Raw genomic sequence first — 17,512 nt, 5'->3', positions numbered from 1 at the left:
CAACAACTACTCCAATCCTTCTCTGTAATGAATGCATCAGGGATGCTGAATTCTCTAGCTAAGGGGAAGGGTTCTCTCTCTTCTTATTTCAGGCTGGGAACACTTGTCAACAGAACTAAAGTTAAATGAAACGGGGGGCCTTGGACTAAAAATAGCAGCACAGGAGACAACAATTAATAACTTTAAAAAGTCAATTTTAGTTAAACATTGACCATATAATTGTGTTCATATAAAAGCACCATCAACATATATAAATGACGGCTGCAAATGTGAAGCACACCAGTGAGCCAAAAAATTAATACAACTCAAATGATATTTCATACAAGAGCAAAGTTGAATAGATGAAAGAAGAATTCATAAAAACATGTGCAGTGGTATGCAATGCGGAGGCACGAAGGGCAGAGACTTATAATCTGAAGCCAACAGAACATTTTCCATTTACTGAAGCAGGGAACAAAACACCAAATTGGGAGTGGAGAATAAATAAGCAATGTAAAACCTTAGCAACAATGTCGGAGGGGGGGGGCAGTGAGAATTATCAGCCGGATGAAAAACGGGAACAATAAATATGACAGAATAAATTAAAAAGCTGCCGGAGTATAGCCCGAAAGCTCAATAAATATTTTGCTTAGGGCCACTTTTTCATATCCTTGCTGGAGTTTAATACTGATCTACATTATTTCAATATGTCTCCATAAAGATTTATGAAAAGATTTAGAGTGCCCCACAAATCATTGCTGCTGCGGACAATGATTTCTTCTATGAGGCAAAAGGTTACTTACAGTGCAATTCTAAGAAGACTCAGATTCTCCTAAACCCATTGACTTCAAGAGTGTCATTATGTTTCCTGTTTCACTGTAAAGCAGGCATCCTAAGAACACTCCTTTGGGAATATGCGTCACTGAAGAAAGAGGGGGACTACTCTGCATTAGGATCATGCTGCAAATGTTCATCTGACAGATGTGGATTTCACACACAGGCTAATTCTGCTTAGGAGTGCTGAAAACTTCAGTATGAAAGAGATCCCCAGGTAAAATGACTCAGCTGAAACTACCCCAGTTATACACAATGCAAGTCTCTGATCGGACCTCTAATAGGATTCTTGATGAAGTTCATCTCAAGCACAGTACCAAGGTCAGCCACTTTGTGTTTGTGCAGAAGTACTACATGGCCGGGTCATTGCAACTAACTCATCACATTTACACAGTATACCCAAGGTCATGATCAGGTCATTAAATTTACCGTTTGTTTAGTATGGCATAGCACTGAATTGCTTGTGACAAGACCTGGGCCTATTCTGCACACAATAGATAATGCACTTTCAATGCATTTTAGAAGTAGATTTTCCTGTTCTGCACAGGAAAATCCAGCTGCCAAAGCACACTGAAAGTGCATTATCCTAAGTGTGCGGAATGGGCCCTGGTACCTATATGAATCTACCAGGGGTGGCCAAACTATGCTTTTCAGATGACCATGAACTACAACTCCCATGAGACCCTGCCAGCACATGCTGGCAGAGGCTCATGGGAATTGTAGTCCATGGGCATCTGGAGAGCCACAATTTGGCCACCTCTGAATGTCCTTGCCATGACTGTTGCACCTCCATCTTTTATGTTTCTGTTTGTAGCATTAGCTTTACTTAGTGGTAGCTGGATATATTTTGGTCAAGGTCTGGTTGTGGGATGCTGGCAGGAGCAATTCCAATGGGAGGGCCTATGTTAGTAAATCTGTTGGCAGCCTAGTCTCCAGAAAAGGGGGGGTATTTCTTGACCTTGGGGCAGGAATGTTATGTCTGAAGACCTGTTGGTTACTTTTGATTTCTCCTGGCATGAGAAAGCAAGGAAGAGCATCAACTGGGGCTTTTTGCAGCTGACTGTGGACTAGGGGAGAATATGTGGGTCATGATATAGGGATACTTTGGTAGGCGTGCTTGAGTCTTAGCAAAAGCTGGAGAAGTCCTGAAATCTTCCATCTTCCATCTATCTACTTGGATCTTGCCCAGTATTTCTATGCTCCTGTAAATACAGCCATTACAATCTCTCCTTTTTTGCCTTTAGTATTTGTTTGCCATAAAGCTATCTAGATATGTGAGAAAATATGTGAAGCACATATGGATTTGCTTGGATGCTTCTAAACACCTCCCTGAATGATGAGTGAGCAAGATGTGAGTAAAGCTACCAAACAGTTGAGAACAACTACTTGAAGCAAGCTTGGAAGCAAGGCAGCTGGATCCACGTTTGGAAGTTCATACCTGCATGCCACAGCTGGTGATTGTCATGGCACATTGTCCTGACCTCACATTCAGGTCACATTCAGGTGGGTGGAAGGAAAGTCCAGCTGCATGAACAGGAGGCTGGATCCTGTCCCGTATTTCCATGCTCCTGTAAATACAGCGATTAAAATGAACTTGGCAAAAATCAGATGGCTGTGATTAGATCTATCTTTAGGATCTTTACTCAGAAAGATCTTAATCCCCAATTCAATACCTATGCATACAAGGTAGAGAAGAAGGTAATTATGGAGTCTGGATGATAATTATTTCAGCAGTTAAGAAAAAAATCAACCGTACTACTGAAAATGGAAAGCGTTATGTTCAAGTAGATTGTATCATAGCAGCTGTTCAAAATTTCATTGCAGATCTGTCCTTAAAATTGCAGATAATGACAAACACCATGAATGCATGTTACCAGCTGAATCAATACATTACATTACATCATTATAGGTTGCCCTGCTCTGTCAAATATTGATTATTTTGAGAGACACAACCAGATAGCAAGAATTATCCGTTGTACACTGGCCAGATATTGCACACTTACCGTGAAGTATCTTTATTACAGCTGTATACCAGAACTCTTCTCAGTCAGTGATTTAAAGTCTCATTTCCATAGCAAATTGATGATTATGACAAACCATCATTTAAACAGGACAGCTGTGTTATTTATAGGCTTTATCACCATAGTAAATCTGGATACTATGAACAATCAGTATTTCACCCCGAGTTTTTCGTATCAGAATATTGAATTCAGTTTAAATAGGAAATTTGTGTGTGTGGAGGGGAGATAACAGATTTTGATCATCATAGTCATATAACAATTTTGACCATACTCCAGCTCAAAAGTTTAGGTTTTGTTTGCAGTCAAAACATACCTAGGGCATAATTCTCAGCCGCACTATCAAAACACGATAGAACAGTTGCCATCAAAACTGACAACTGCTGTTCCATGGTCTTGCCATTTAAAAGCCTCTTTTTAATTAATGCTAATTGCCCATGCCTTTTCTAATGTATGGCAGGACCCTGCTCTATAGACTGGCATACTGTCCCCAACAACCAGTGGCATCCCTCAACCACCCATAGTTGTGCCAAAGCCATACACTGTTAGAGTCTGCCAAGACCCAGAAGGGCCAGACTCCATCTTTTCCCCGGTTTGCTCTTAGCCACAGATTCAGCGTGACAGCTGCAGCCTGAGTCCTGTCTTGCCTTCCTCTACCACCCACCCAATTGTATTGCTGACTGAGTGGCCAGCAGAGCAATGTTTGCCTAGACACTTCTAGGCAATCTCCTTTGTCTCTCACCTCTGACTCACTCTAAGCCAATCTGCCAAGGGAAATTGCTTCTCCAACCCAACAGATACACCCATTGAGACAAGATAGTTCCCTTTCATTGAGCTCACCAGCACCAATCTCTGGTCCCAGCCAGGCCATTTCCCAACTTCTCACCCATGGAAAATTCCATCATGCCTCTACCTTGTCCCTATCACTCCCCCATCATGAGCCCAGCATGAATCCCTTCTCCTCAAAACATATAAAAACTCTGACTTTGCCAAGCCAAAGTGTGTATCTGATTCAGATCCATTCAGAACACCCTTCATGCTGCTGGTTGGTCGCATTGCTCTTTGCCTCTACGCTCTCCAGGACTGGTAGCTATACTGATTGCAATCCTTCCCCCCCCCTTTTATTTTCCTATCCGCTTGACTGTTAGTGTGCCAGATATATGTTTCTTTTTATTATTTTCTTTCCAATAAATATGGTTATTTTGTTATAACTACGTGTTGTCTGCCTTGATAAATATTGGCAAATGATTCTTAACACTACGTTACCAACCTCTCGTAAAGCAATTCCCCACTGCTCATAGACACATGTCTTGGACATGTGTGTGCGTTTCTGGTCACACTTCGTTATGTTGATGGCTCAGGATAAACTAGTTTCTGTAATCTGGAGATCCATTGTAATTCCAGGACAAGTCCAGTCCACACCTGGAGTTTAGCAACTCTATTGCTGATCCCCCCAGTGCTCAGGGGGCTGCTGGATGAACAGGGTGGTAGGGCTTCTGCAATTGACTTGACATACTGAATCCCTCCCATATTCCCATTGTCTGAGGAGGTGTGCTTGCACACAAAAGCTCACACCTTGAATAAATCTTTGTTGTTCTTAAAGGAGCCATTGGGCTCAGATTTTGTTGTTTCTTGCAGAGTTCATCCCTGGAAAGAGTTCTTAGATAACTGGTCTTAAAAGACAGAAGGTACAAACACACATACATGTACAAAAAAGGGCTAAACTAAGCCCCAGTTGAGGCACATTAGTTAATGATGTCAGCTGGTCCTTATTGGTTCACTCAGCTGAGGCCTAACAGAATGTCTTTTACAGCAGATCTGATTAGTTTCTTTCATCTTAAGTTTCAAACCCAGCATTTAGGTACCAGTGTCACAATATTTTCTGCTACAAACCCAAACTTTTCAGCAAAAAGTATCTAACACTTTGATTCCGCATAGTTTTTCTCCTAACCTTTTGTTCACTCACATAAGTGCTCTTCTTTATTTGTGTGACTTAGAAGTATGACTATTCACTCTGCTGCTGCAGCCAAAACAATGCAGCCTTTCTGGAATGTGTGTGAGAAAATCCTCAATGATTTGATCAGCTTCTCTTCCAACTAAGAACATTTAGTACTTCATTTTAATATTTCTAATTTCTTCCTGATCTAAATTCCCATTTCTCCTTGTGGTTCAAAAATAATGTGACCATGACTGTATAGTCCTCACGAATGAGATACAATATGATTTTCCCATCTCCTCTACTGAACATTTCAAATTTGTATCAGTTTAGTGAATACCAGAGTCTAAAAATTAGATTACAGTTTTTGATGACATCAACTAAACCTTACAAAAACCAACACAAGAAATATTTTAGATTAAGAATGCTGAATTGAGCATAGTTGAACCAATGATTGAATATATTTCTGGCTTATATACAGCATGAATCCCTCTTGTTTGGCCTTTCTTTCTGATTTATAACTTTAGGTCACAATATACTTTTCCTCTGTGTCTTTTTTCGATTCAGTTTGGTGTAATGCAGTTTTCTGCTGCTGCTGCTTCTTTTAAAATAAATTCCTTTTTGGATCTCCTACAATAGCTTATATTGTGGCTAATGTAAGATGTGGCTTTCAGTTTTTGGTCTTGGATTCAGATAGAAGTCTTTCATTCCATCATCATGTTCTGCAAAAGGTATCTTTCATTCTCTCAAATTACGAGCTATTTTTTTTAAAAAAAAGAATGAATAGATACTGTGCTTACACAGAGGATCAAATGACCATCTGCTTCTTGGTCCTGATGAGGAAATGGTGAGAAAGTGCTAATAAACCCAACGTTGGCATAGATTCAAATGAGTAGCCGTGTTGGTCTGAAGTAGCACAATAAAATCAGAGTCCAGTAGCGCCTTTAAGACCAACAAAGATTTATTCAGGGCATGAGCTTTTGAGTGCAAGCACTCTTCCTCAGACTATGAATCCCTGACATGACAGTGGAAATATATAGCAAAAATTAATTCTGTTAAATTAGTAAACTTTGTCACACAACTAAATACAGCCAATGATAATTTTTTGCCAAAACAGCCAATCCATCCCCTGGAATTCAGTTGTAGTTCACAAAAACATAGGAGAAATGAAACTGCCTGTGTCAGTGATCAAAAACTCTCACTTCACCATATGCTGCTTGCCCCATCTGTCTCCATACATGTATGAAACATTCCTACAAGGGAATTGCTGGTAACTATCTTATCCCAAGGTCAGGGAGTTAAACTCAAAATTCCATTCCATTGCCATTACCTTATAGTCACATTATCACAAATAAAATAAATTGTGAGGAATATGGATACATGAAGAAGGGTAGCATGAATAGTGAGATTAAAAAAAACCCTATGTCCTTGTTGAGTCCAGGGTATGTCATAGTTTTGAGTGTTGCAATAACTTGCATTTCTGCAGTCTCCCTTTCTAGCCTGTTCTTGAAGTTCCCTTGCAATAAAACAGTTACTTTCAGGTCCCTTATTGAATGTCCTGGAAGGTTGAAGTGTTCCCCTACAGGTTTTCCAATTTTGTGGTTTTGATGTCAGACTTGTGCCCATTAATTCTTTGACGTAGGGTTTGACCTGTTTGCCCTATGTAGAGAACAATGCCCCTATGCATATAATCATAGATGCATAGTGCATAGTTTAGCCAGCTCATTTTGGAAATTTGACACTTGAAGATGAACAGAAGTAATTTTTTCCAAGATTTTTTTTTCGTGGGGGGGGGGAGAGATTGAGAGGCATGTTTTGTGTGCCAACTGGTGGGTGAGAATTTTTTTTTGTTCTGCCTTTATAGACCAATGCATATTCGTTGGTCCAGGCAGCTTGCTCCAAAAAAAAAAAGCCCCATTCCAGGGAGAAGGGAAAGGGAGGCAAGCACGAGGGCAGGCACTGGAGACAGAGATCGCACTGGCCACGGTGTTATGCACTGCTATTTTGCTGGTGGTTGCTGGTTGCTCTGCTCCTGCACATGCAACAAAATCCAGTTTTGTGGATTCCCCAACTAGTGAGTTAAAATGGAGGGTGTGGCTGACAGATTGTTGCTGGGATGCTGGATGCAGACGATGTTTGAAACGACAGGGGATAAGTGTCACACTTTATTTTCAGGGTGTGGAATGGCCCAACATTCTGTACAGCCTTTGACATTCTGTACAACCAGGCTTTATAGTATATCAGGAGAAAGGTTCCTGGTATTTCCTCTTAAGCATCACTGGATCCAACCAGAATATTAAGCAGCACGCACAAACGTATTTTGCAATCTTTATGTTCCTTTACTGGTCTGATACCCATGTAATAACAGAAGCATTTCCCGTCTCATGGCTTTAGTTATTTTCTTTTTTCGTATGGTGCAAGAAGGCATCAAGGCCACAGATTCGCAGTGCTATATCCGGTCCAGTGACACGATATTCATCTCCAGTGTTTCTGTAAAGGCACTTATCTCTTCCGTTATTGATTCTCTTCTCTCTTATGTAAGATTATATGCTAGGGTATCCAGCCAGAAGACGACACAAAAGCAATGGTGTCCAAGAGCAAATTAGACTGGGGTATCAGGAATGAAAGGCACCCATGACACCAGGTTATCGGGGAGTCAACTGATATCAAGAGGCAAGGTCAACCAAATGAAAAGTCAATTAAACAATTATTCTCCTCATACATTTTAAAAGACCTTACTTTAGCTTTGGCTACTAAGAACGGTGACATAAGAGGGATTTCTCCTGGGTCCTCGCCGGGAGTTGCATTTTCCAAGGCTCACAGAATTTACCCTGCTCTGTGTGTTCTTTTGATGAGCCAATAAAAGTTGAAAAACTCTTAAACTTTCTCAAAGTCAGCCCACACCAGATATTATCCTATCCCTTAAACCAAAATTGAATCCAGACGTCCAATTTAAATCTTGGCAGCCTTACAGGGACATTAAAAGAAAATTAAATCTATTTTGGAAGCCTGAGCACCTATATTTTAAATTTTTATTTTGAGATAAATGTTTAAAACCCTGGGTTGTTTGGAATCTCTCTCTCTCTCTCTCTCTCTCTCTCTCTCTGTCTGTCTGTCTCTCTCTCCCCCAGGACAAAAAGCCCCAGTATTACAAACCCCTTCCCTGTTCATGGAGATATATTTTTAAAGGTGGTTTCTTTTTAAAGAGCAGTTTCTACCCCACCAAATGATATGAATGCCCTGATATACCCTTATATTTTTATATGGCTTCTTTGGGTAAATACAATGGAGGTTGTTATGGGACTCTGAGGATTAGAGGCAAAAGGAGGGAGAGTAGCAGGGTACATAGCAATGAGTCAACTGTAAGAATAAGAATAAAAAACATGAAGAAGGCGGTCATGACTGCCTAGGGCATAAGCATTGTAAGAGTTCCTCTAGGACAGGGGTAGTCAACCTGTGGTCCTCCAGATGTCCATGGACTACAATTCCCATGAGCCCCTGTCAGCATTCACTCTAGGAGAAGGAAGAGATGGGGAGGAAGTATAGAATGGAAAATACAACTCTTGTCTGCTTTGCATTTATTTTTCAGACATGTCTTCCACCTCTCCCACAGCAAATGTGACTTGAGACGGCTAACAGTGATACGGAACGATGTGATTTAAGTAAGTTAAATACCACAGAGCAGCTGATGTAACTGAAAATCCAATATAAACGTGACAATAAAATTGGGTGCAAAATCCTTTAAAAATATCAGTATCGCAAACTGAAAGCCAAAGGAGCTGAAAATTAGAGGGAAGAAATTTCCAGAGCCAAACTGAGACTAGCAATATGAAAATCTGATAGGAAGTTGTCAGGATCAGCCCCTCTGATCTCTGCCATGATTTGTGATTGACCAGAGAATCTCCATGTTGGTTGGATGTTTGTTGTTTGCAGAACCTTTTGTAACCTTTTTTACAACCCTGAACTATTTCACACTGTTCTGTGTACCCTTTCATGCTGTGACACTGTCTTGCAAATGTTGCTCTGTACTTTGTTGTCTGAAAGGGAGGGCGCCAGTCCCCCAAGGCCAGCCGAGGCAGAGACGGTCTGGCAGGAAGCCCAGGATGGCACCTGTGAGAGGTTGGGCAATTCTACCCTGGGAAAGAGGGGGCATTTGGATGGGAAGGATACATTGATAACTGCTTGCTTGCCATGTATCGATTAGATTTGACTACAGATGTTGGAGTGTTCAGATCTACTTGCAGTAGACCTTTCTATTAATCCAGAAGCCTAGTTGTGAGTCTGTCTGCCTTTGACATCAAGCTGTTGAAAAAGTTCAGTTTTGCATGTCCTGCAGAAACCAACTAGGTCCCCCTGGGTGTGAGTCTCCCCAGACAAGGCATTCCACAAACATGGGGTGACCACAGAAACAGTCCTGGCCCTAGCAGTAAAGAGCCAAGCTAATTAAGGGCCAGGTACCCCCAGCAAGCTGCAAAATGTCAGAGGCAGGCAGAGTGGTCGGGAGGCGGGGCTTATATCAGGATTGGCAGTCCCTCAGATAAGATATTCCCAGACACTTTAGGGCTTTCAGTTGAGAACCAAAATCTTGAATTTGATCTGGAAACCAACTGGAACTCAGTGCAGCTTTTGCAAGATTCCTTGGATATGCACAGAAAAGGATCTGCTGAAGCTTTTTCAGCCAGGGTTCCATGAATCCTGGGGTCTCTTGATGGCACTGAAGGGGTTTCCCAAATGGGTGAGGGTTAATTCATTCTAAAATTATTTAAATAATTTGTTAAAAATTTATCGGGTGATATGACTGTATATGATGGGCCTGGAGGGGGGGAAGGGGAGGGGCCCCGGGTGGGTGTGTACACTTTGGGGGTCTTCAAGGCCTGAAGAATGTTTCAGGGGTTTCTCAATGGTAAAGAAGTTGAGAAAGGCTGGTCTACCAGTTCAAAGACTGGTAGGCACATTCTGGACAAGTTGCAGTTTCTGAATCATCTTCATGGGTAGCTCTGCATAGAGTGACTTGCAGGACACTAGCCTGTGGCATGAATCAATATGGCCAGGGCTGAGACAAATGGGGTCAGTTGAAGGGGAAAGGATGCAGATGTTACCACCAGAGATACTGTTTGTTTGGTTTATTTTCTTTCCCCAGTGATTTAAAAAAATCAAGCCCACAAAGAGAAGAGGAAGAAAAGTTGGTTCTTATATGCCACTTTTCTTTACCCGAAGAAGTCTCAAAATGGCTTACAATCGCCTTCCCTTTCCTTCCTGCATAACAGACACCCTGTGGGGGAGGTGAGGCTGAGAGAGCCCTGATATTACTGAAGAAGAAGAGTTGGTTCTTATATGCCGCTTTTCTCTACCCGAAGGAGTCTCAGAGCAGCTTACAGTCGCCTTCCCTTTCCTCTCCCCAAACAGACACCCTGTGAGGTGGGTGAGGCTGAGAGAGCCCTGATATTACTGCTCGGTCAGAACAGCTTTATCAGTGCTGTGGTGAGCTCAAGGTCGCCCAGATGGCTGCATGTGGGGGAGGAGCAGGGAATCAAATCCGGCTCACCAGATTAGAAGTTGGTGCTCCTAACCACCTCGCCAAGCTCAAGCCAGTGGTGCTTTGGGTAGGGGAGAAAAAGAAAACATAGAAGCCTGATCCAGAAGAAAAAAGATGGGTGAGAGTCCAGTCAGGGGAGGGTGATGAAAACCAGATCCAGGAAGGATTCCAGTTGAATTCCAGATGAAGTTAAAAGGTTGCTTTTAACCTTCAAGGCCTTACATGGTCAATGCCCTGCATACCTGAGGGATGACCTCTTTGAGGACATTCCCCGAAGAGCATTGCATTCTGTGAACCCCGACTTACTGGTAGTTCCCAGCCCCGAAGAGATATGATTGGCCTTGACCAAAGTCAGGGCCTTTTCAGCCCTGACTCCAGCCTGGCGGAATGAGTTAGCAGCTCTGAGACTCAGGCTCTGTCAGAGCTGACAAAGTTCTGAGGGACCCAAAAGATGGCACTCTTCTGCCAGGCATATGGTTGAGGCCCTTCCTTCCTTCCTTCCTTCCTTCCTTCCTTCCTTCCTTCCTTCCTTCCTTCCTTCCTTCCTTCCTTCCTTCCTTCCTTCCCTCCCTCCTTGAATCTGAACACAAAATCAATAGCAGAACTATTCTGACGCAAGTTGTCAGATTTTAGGGCACTCAAGAAGGATTTTAGATTAAGAATTCTTAAAATTAATGCTGAATGTTCTCTACTTGTATATGTATTAGCAAGAGCCTCAGATAAGGGAACAGTCCCATTTCCTACTATGGCTGCCAGATCAGCCCAATAATGAAACACCCATGAAGGCTGACGAGATCCCAAACTGGTTGATGGAATCAAAACTGTGAATTTCAGCATCTCAATCTAAATTGCACAACGAAAATCTTGCCAGAAGAGATGCACACCATCACTGGAGAAACCAAACAACATGAAAATGTTTGCCAAAAAATCTCACCTACTGCTCAGCAGGCAAAATGCTGCACTGTATCTGATGAGGAAAATTACTATAATTGATACGGTACAAAATGATGTCAGAAGTAATGCATTGTTTTCAGAATTGTAATTTAGAGTCCGTGTTACTAAAAGCTTCTGTGTTTATTTTTAATTCCTATAAGCATCTTTATAGGGGAGGGGGGAATTATACTTTATTCCAGAGGCCCAGCTAAATCAGACATTTTAGTGTGTTTTCATTTAGGGAGGGGTGGGCTAGAAAGGAACAAAAGGAGACTGGTTTGTTTTCTTTTCTTTTTTTCTCTTAGCATAGGACATGCTACCTGCATTTTGTTCTCTTTAGACAATAGTTTTGATTATATTCTTTTCCTCCAGGCCTTGGTTGAATTTTCTTTCGGGCTATAAGCCCAGGAAATGCAGACACATTCTTTAAAACTAGTTTGAAATTCCAGCAGCTTCCCATGGACCACAGAGAAAAGCAGAGGAAGGGTGCCTTCTTTGCCAGGCTGCTTTTGGATTTGGTAGTATAGATTGCACAGCAGCTAGTTCTTGTCTGGTGTTGGGGTTGCACTCATGCAAATAGATCTGAGAAGAGGGAGGGGGCAGGTGCAGATATTAGGAAACCTCCTGGAGCTTCTTAGATCAGTGGTTCTCAACCTTCCTAATGCCACGACCCTTTAATACAGTTCCTCCTGTTGTGGTGACCCCCAACCATAAAATTATGCACGTGTTCTTTCACAGAAATTAAACCGAAACTGACCAATGGCGTGAAGATCCATTGTTCATGATTGTATATAAGGTGTTGTTCCCCCCCCCCCGGGGGTTTCTCAGTTCAGTTCTGCCTCTTGTCCCACAATGCCGATCTTGCAGCAACAGTGGAGGCACCCCCATCGGGCCGAGCTGCTTGCCCTGCCGTGACCCCTGTGAAAAGGTTGTTCATCCCCCAAAGGGGTCCTGACCCCCAGGTTGAGAACCACTGTTCTTAGATGATCCTTCTGTGATTTTCTTCTGTTCTGTAGTTCTTATGGATAAGAGGCTTTCTCAACCAGGGTTCCGTGAGACACTGGGGTGTCTTGAGAACCCTGGAAGGGTTTCCCAAATGAGTGGGAGTTCATTTTTATATTTATTTTAAATCTGTTATACATTTATTGTGATAGGACTATATATGGCCATGTCAGCCTTCCCCCCAATGGCCAATGATGGGCCTAGAGCGGGTGGGAAGGGGAGGGGTCCTGGGTGGGTGTGTACACAGGTGTGGTTCTCAGCCATATTCTGCATGATTAGGCTACTTCTGGGGTTTCTCAGAGCCTGAGGGATGTTTCAGGGGGTTTTCAGCAGTAAAAAAGTTGAGAAAAGGTGTTCTAGATTGAAGGTTCCAGGAGGATAGAAGGTTCCAGGCTATTAGTCTTTTCAACTCTGGGGTTTACAGACTCTGCATTGTTTGTTTGAGCAAAGTTCAGTAGCAAAAAGCTAATAAAGTTATAAACAAAACATGATATGAATGTTGTCTTTAAAAAAAATCATACAATATTAACTCGAGCCTTTAGGTGACAGCAAGAGAAAAACCTGAAGTACATATTTGTTGAGGTAACAAGATTCAATATGGTAGTGATGGATTTAATTACAAATTGCCACTCGTGTTTTACTTCTTTTTTAAAAGTCCTGCCCTAAGAAACTTAGTATTTATATTTCTATAGCAATAAGACAACATTGGTAGAAGAAGAGATAAGGCAAGGAAAATCTGACAGGTATATAAGAATGCTAACAGAAAAAGAGAAAACCTGTCCCAGGCTATCAAAATCAGTTAACAATACATTTCTACAATCTCTATTTTAATGATAAATGAAACAACCAGAACGGACTCTAAATTTTGCTCCGTTTTCAAAGTAGACCTTTCATCGGTGGTTGTTTCCTATGTGCAGAAAGTCACAGAAAAATTACTATCAGTGTGAATTCCATCATGGTACATAAATTAACAAACCAAGTTTGCAGAACAAGCATACCTCAACTACTCTTAGCTTACCCATAAAGGTGTAAAAATTGAGAGAACAAAGAAATGATGGGAAAGGAGAGCTTTGAGGAGGGACGTGAATGAAGAGAGGTAGAACCCAATGTTCTTGGAAATTTTGAGTAAACATACAAAGGATGGTGCCCCACTGACTTGATGCCCAAGAATTCTCAGCAAAGTTTACTATTAATAAATCTGTACTTTAACAATGTTCAGAGATTACTAATTGTGTTTTCTAAGTGAAGGGAGAATCATGCATGGATAGCTCATGTCTCACCAGAAGATCTATCCTTTAGCTGTGCAGATAACAGCCTCTAAAACAGGAGTCCTCAAACTATGGTGCACAATCCACATACGACCCACCAAGGACATTTTTCTGGCCGCTGGATGCTTTTGCCGCTGCTGCCTGTCCTGCTTAGCAGCCAATTCATCCCGGACCCGCAGTGCGCATATGTGGATCATGCGCTGTACTCTTCGAATTCAAAATAAGATATGCGCAGTGTACATAGGAATTTGTGCATTGTTTTTTTAAAAACTATAGTCCGGCCCTCCAATGGTCTGAGGGACAGTGAACTGGCCCTCTGTTTAAAAAGTTTGAGGGCCCCTGCTCTAAGAAACAGCAAAGGGATTGGGACAGACACGTTTCTACTGCAGAGCTGTGAAAAGCAAATGATCAAGGGACACTTTTCCTACAGAACAGCTAAAACAGGAGATTTAGTGTTAGGAAGAAGGAAGAATAAAAAGGATATAAGGACCCTGGACCACCAAAAGATTCCTCCCCCCCCTTTCATCTTTCTTAGCTGACTACTCAGACATGGAACTATCTTAGACTTCCGCCAGTGTGGTATAGTGGTTAAGAGCTTGCTCCTCCAAGGACTAACCAAGATCTGATGAGATTGGGTTACCCTGGGCCAACCAAGTTAGGGCACGCAGGACCTAAAAGAGTCTAAAGAAAGCCAGCACGATGTAGTGGTTAAGAGCAGCAATTTCCGGGTCAAGGATAAATGAGGGCCCGCATGAAACAAGTTACAGAAATCAAGTCCAGAGGTGACTATTGTATGGACCACTGTGGTGCTCTGGAGACAGGTAGGGCACTAGTAGCCATGCCTGGCACAGATGGTAAAATGCTGTGTGGGCTACTCTAGTGACCTGCGCCTCCATTGATAGGAAGGTTCAAAAGTCACACCCAAATTCCAGGCCTCAGGCGAGATCTTTTGTGCACTGGCTAGGTTGGGAAAGCACGCTTCCTGATCTGGCCCTTTCCTTCCCAACCATAGGGCCTCCATCTTGGAGGGGTTGAGTTTCAGGTGACCCTGTTCCAACCATCCAGCTACGGCTTCCAAACATCTGGCAAATGTATCTGTGGGGGGAGGCCATCAGGAGTTAGATAGGTGTCATCTGCATATTGATGACAACCCAAACTCCAAGCCAGCTGGCCCAGTGGGCACATATAGAAGCTGAAAAGTATGAGGAAGAGAACTGCTCCCTGTGGAGCTCCACTGAAACTTTTTATATCTGTTCTGGAGAAAGGAGATCAGCTACTGATGGGCTGTCCCATGTACCCGAGCTTCATTTAATTCTCCTACCTCTTCATTAAATTTTCCTTTCGCTTGTAAGCTGCTGGTTTGGCATCTGTCATGCCCTTTACCCAGGCTGATGGGGCTAACTCGTTTCCATCACATTATCTGAATTTGTACAGGTATCTGTTAATTCTTGCAGCAGCTTTCTCAACCAGGGTTTCATGAAACCCTAAGGTTTCTCAACAGCCATGGAAGAGTTTCCCAAATAGGGAGTTAAATAATTTTAAATATGATATATTTTTAAAATTGTTAAACATTTATCATGTGATATGCCAATGTATGTTAATGTCAACCTGCTCCACCTCCCAAAATGGCCAATGATGGGCTTGGAAGGGGTGGGAAAGGGAGGGGCCCAGGTGGATGTGTACACAGCTCTGCTTCCCAACCATATTCTGCATGATCGTGGTACTTCTGGGGTTTCTTGAAGCCTGAAGAATGTTTCAGGAGGTTCTCAATGCTAAAAATAATCAAGAAAGGCTGAGTTAGAGGAAAGAGCCAAATGGGAGATGCCAATAATAAAGCACAACCTCATAATGGCAACATTGGAAAAGAGTACTAAACCACAACCCCTTTAGCAGGAGATATACTTCCAAGGGGTAAGAGGTGGCAGGAACCAAATAAGAATGGGAACAAGGGAACAGAGAAAGAGGAGAAGCCAGGATAGACAGGGGATCTGGGAAGATTCAGTAGTTTTTTCTCTTCTGTGTGCCTAGGGACCGAGCTTGCAGGAGTCATTATGACACAATCCAAATGGAAATATAGTCAAACAGCTTTGCAGCTGTGTCATTTCCCTTTCATTTCCTTCTCCGTTGTAACCGCCTTTTGCACAGCTGGTGAAATTTCTCCCTCTTGACCATGAATGGTCAGGTCAGCTAGTTAAATGATATGTGGGGTGGGGGAGGCTATGCTTTCATACAGCTGTGCAAAAATGTGCCTATGCAAAATCACTTCAACGACACCATGGATTTAAACAGCAAACAGTAAGACTCTTCTGACTAATTTGTTCACTATGTTTATAAGGCTGACTAATTTGTTCATTATGTTTATATAACTGATAACTGGCAAGGCAGAAGGACAGCTTGGGGGGAGGAGGGATGATGATGATGAAGAAGAAGAAGAAGAAGAAACTAGAGGGTCCCATCTGGCCATGTGAGATTGTGCATACTCTCTTCTCCCAAACAGCCAAACTGCTGAGTGAAAAATTGTCACCTTGCTTATAACCAGCAAGCGGAACATAAGTACCCCTCTATGATTCTATGCCCATCAGTGATACAATATGGATTGTTCAAAAGGGTCACTGTCTACTTATAGGGGAAGAAAAGGCATTAATACTATATATTTAATTGTGGGGGGAAGCGGAACAATTTCTATGAAGCGGATATAATTCTTTTTTTGTTATTGTTGTGAGGTACGATGTTGTGTCTGACCCATTGCGACCCCATGGACAATGATCCTCCAGGCCTTCCTGTCCTCTACCATTCCCCGGAGTCCATTTAAGTTTGCACCGACTGCTTCAGTGACTCCATCCAGCCACCTCATTCTCTGTCGTCCCCTTCTTCTTTTGCCCTCGATCGCTCCCAGCATTAGGCTCTTCTCCAGGGAGTCCTTCCTTCTCATGAGGTGGCCCAAGTATTTGAGTTTCATAATTCTATTACTAGGTGTTAAAAAAAGATCTATTTTTGAATCAATAATATGCAAACATACTCATGAGAGTGGCCGAGCAAGTAATGACCTTGAAAAGCCTTGGGTTTTCTGAGATTTCCTCGGTGACCGAACGATTCCTTAGAAGCCTTCTGATCTATGTCTAGAGACTGGGGCTTATTCAGCTGGGGGGGCATTGTTAGTCACAGTTACAAATGGCAAGAGCCAAAGCTTGGCCTGATAAGACTCACACTCATTTCCTTTCATAACACAATTAAAATTATTTCCAGAAGATGGATCTGCTGAGATTACAAAAAGGAAGGATTAGTGAAGTAAAGTAAATCAGGGCAAAAGGGAGATAGAAGAGAATTAATGTAGAGGGTTGAAGCACCTAGTTATAATGAAAAGTCACACATCAAATCTTTTTCCTTATTAGTGGGACCGTCAGCCAAGCAATGCTAAGGTGAAGCACCATTATAAAAACAAATGCCTCGGTTTAAATAGTGTTATTTAACATGGTCAAGCCATTGGCTTAAGTTTGATACTCTACATTGAGCAACTTTCATTAAGGTATTTTTGTTTGGGAAAAGAAAATGCCAAAAATGATCTATTTTGTTGATGTTGTGTCAGGATATGAAGAAACAAAGATGTAGGATTCTGATCCTGTGACCTAGAGTGTGAAGATGTTTGCCCTACGATTCTGCATTTTGCAGAGTCAGACAATCGGTATGTCACTACTTTTATGAAGCCTTGGGGTTGAGAAACCATCAGTACTTAACTGGATTGGTGTAAACTAGAGAGCCATCTTGGTGTTGAGAGCCAGCTTGGTGTAGTGGTTGGGAGTATGGACTTCTAATCTGGCGAGCCGGGTTTGATTCCCTGCTCCTCCTTCACATGCAACCAGCTGGGTGACCTTGGGCTCACCACGGCACTGATAAAGCTGTTCTGACCAAGCAGTAATATCAGGGCTTCCTCAGCCTCACCTCCCTCACAGGGTGTCTGTTGTGGGGAGAGGAATGGGAAGGCAAATGTAAGCTGCTTTGAGACTCC

At 42.4% G+C, this 17,512-nt stretch overlaps 1 long non-coding RNA gene across 1 annotated transcript; it reads left to right on the top strand.

Annotated features, from left to right (window-relative positions):
* The first annotated feature begins 869 nt into the window (after nt 1-869).
* LOC143819591 (uncharacterized) lies at nt 870-8,832 on the top strand. Its single transcript, XR_013225018.1, has 3 exons — nt 870-1,030; nt 2,058-2,316; nt 8,357-8,832. It is a non-coding gene; the product is annotated as an uncharacterized LOC143819591 (long non-coding RNA).
* The last annotated feature ends 8,680 nt before the right edge of the window (nt 8,833-17,512 follow it).

The sequence above is a fragment of the Paroedura picta genome, chromosome 1 (genome assembly GCF_049243985.1).
Source record: "Paroedura picta isolate Pp20150507F chromosome 1, Ppicta_v3.0, whole genome shotgun sequence".
Lineage (NCBI taxonomy): Eukaryota > Metazoa > Chordata > Lepidosauria > Squamata > Gekkonidae > Paroedura > Paroedura picta.
Note: the sequence above shows the minus strand (reverse complement) of the source record. Positions and strands in the feature narration are given on the sequence as shown.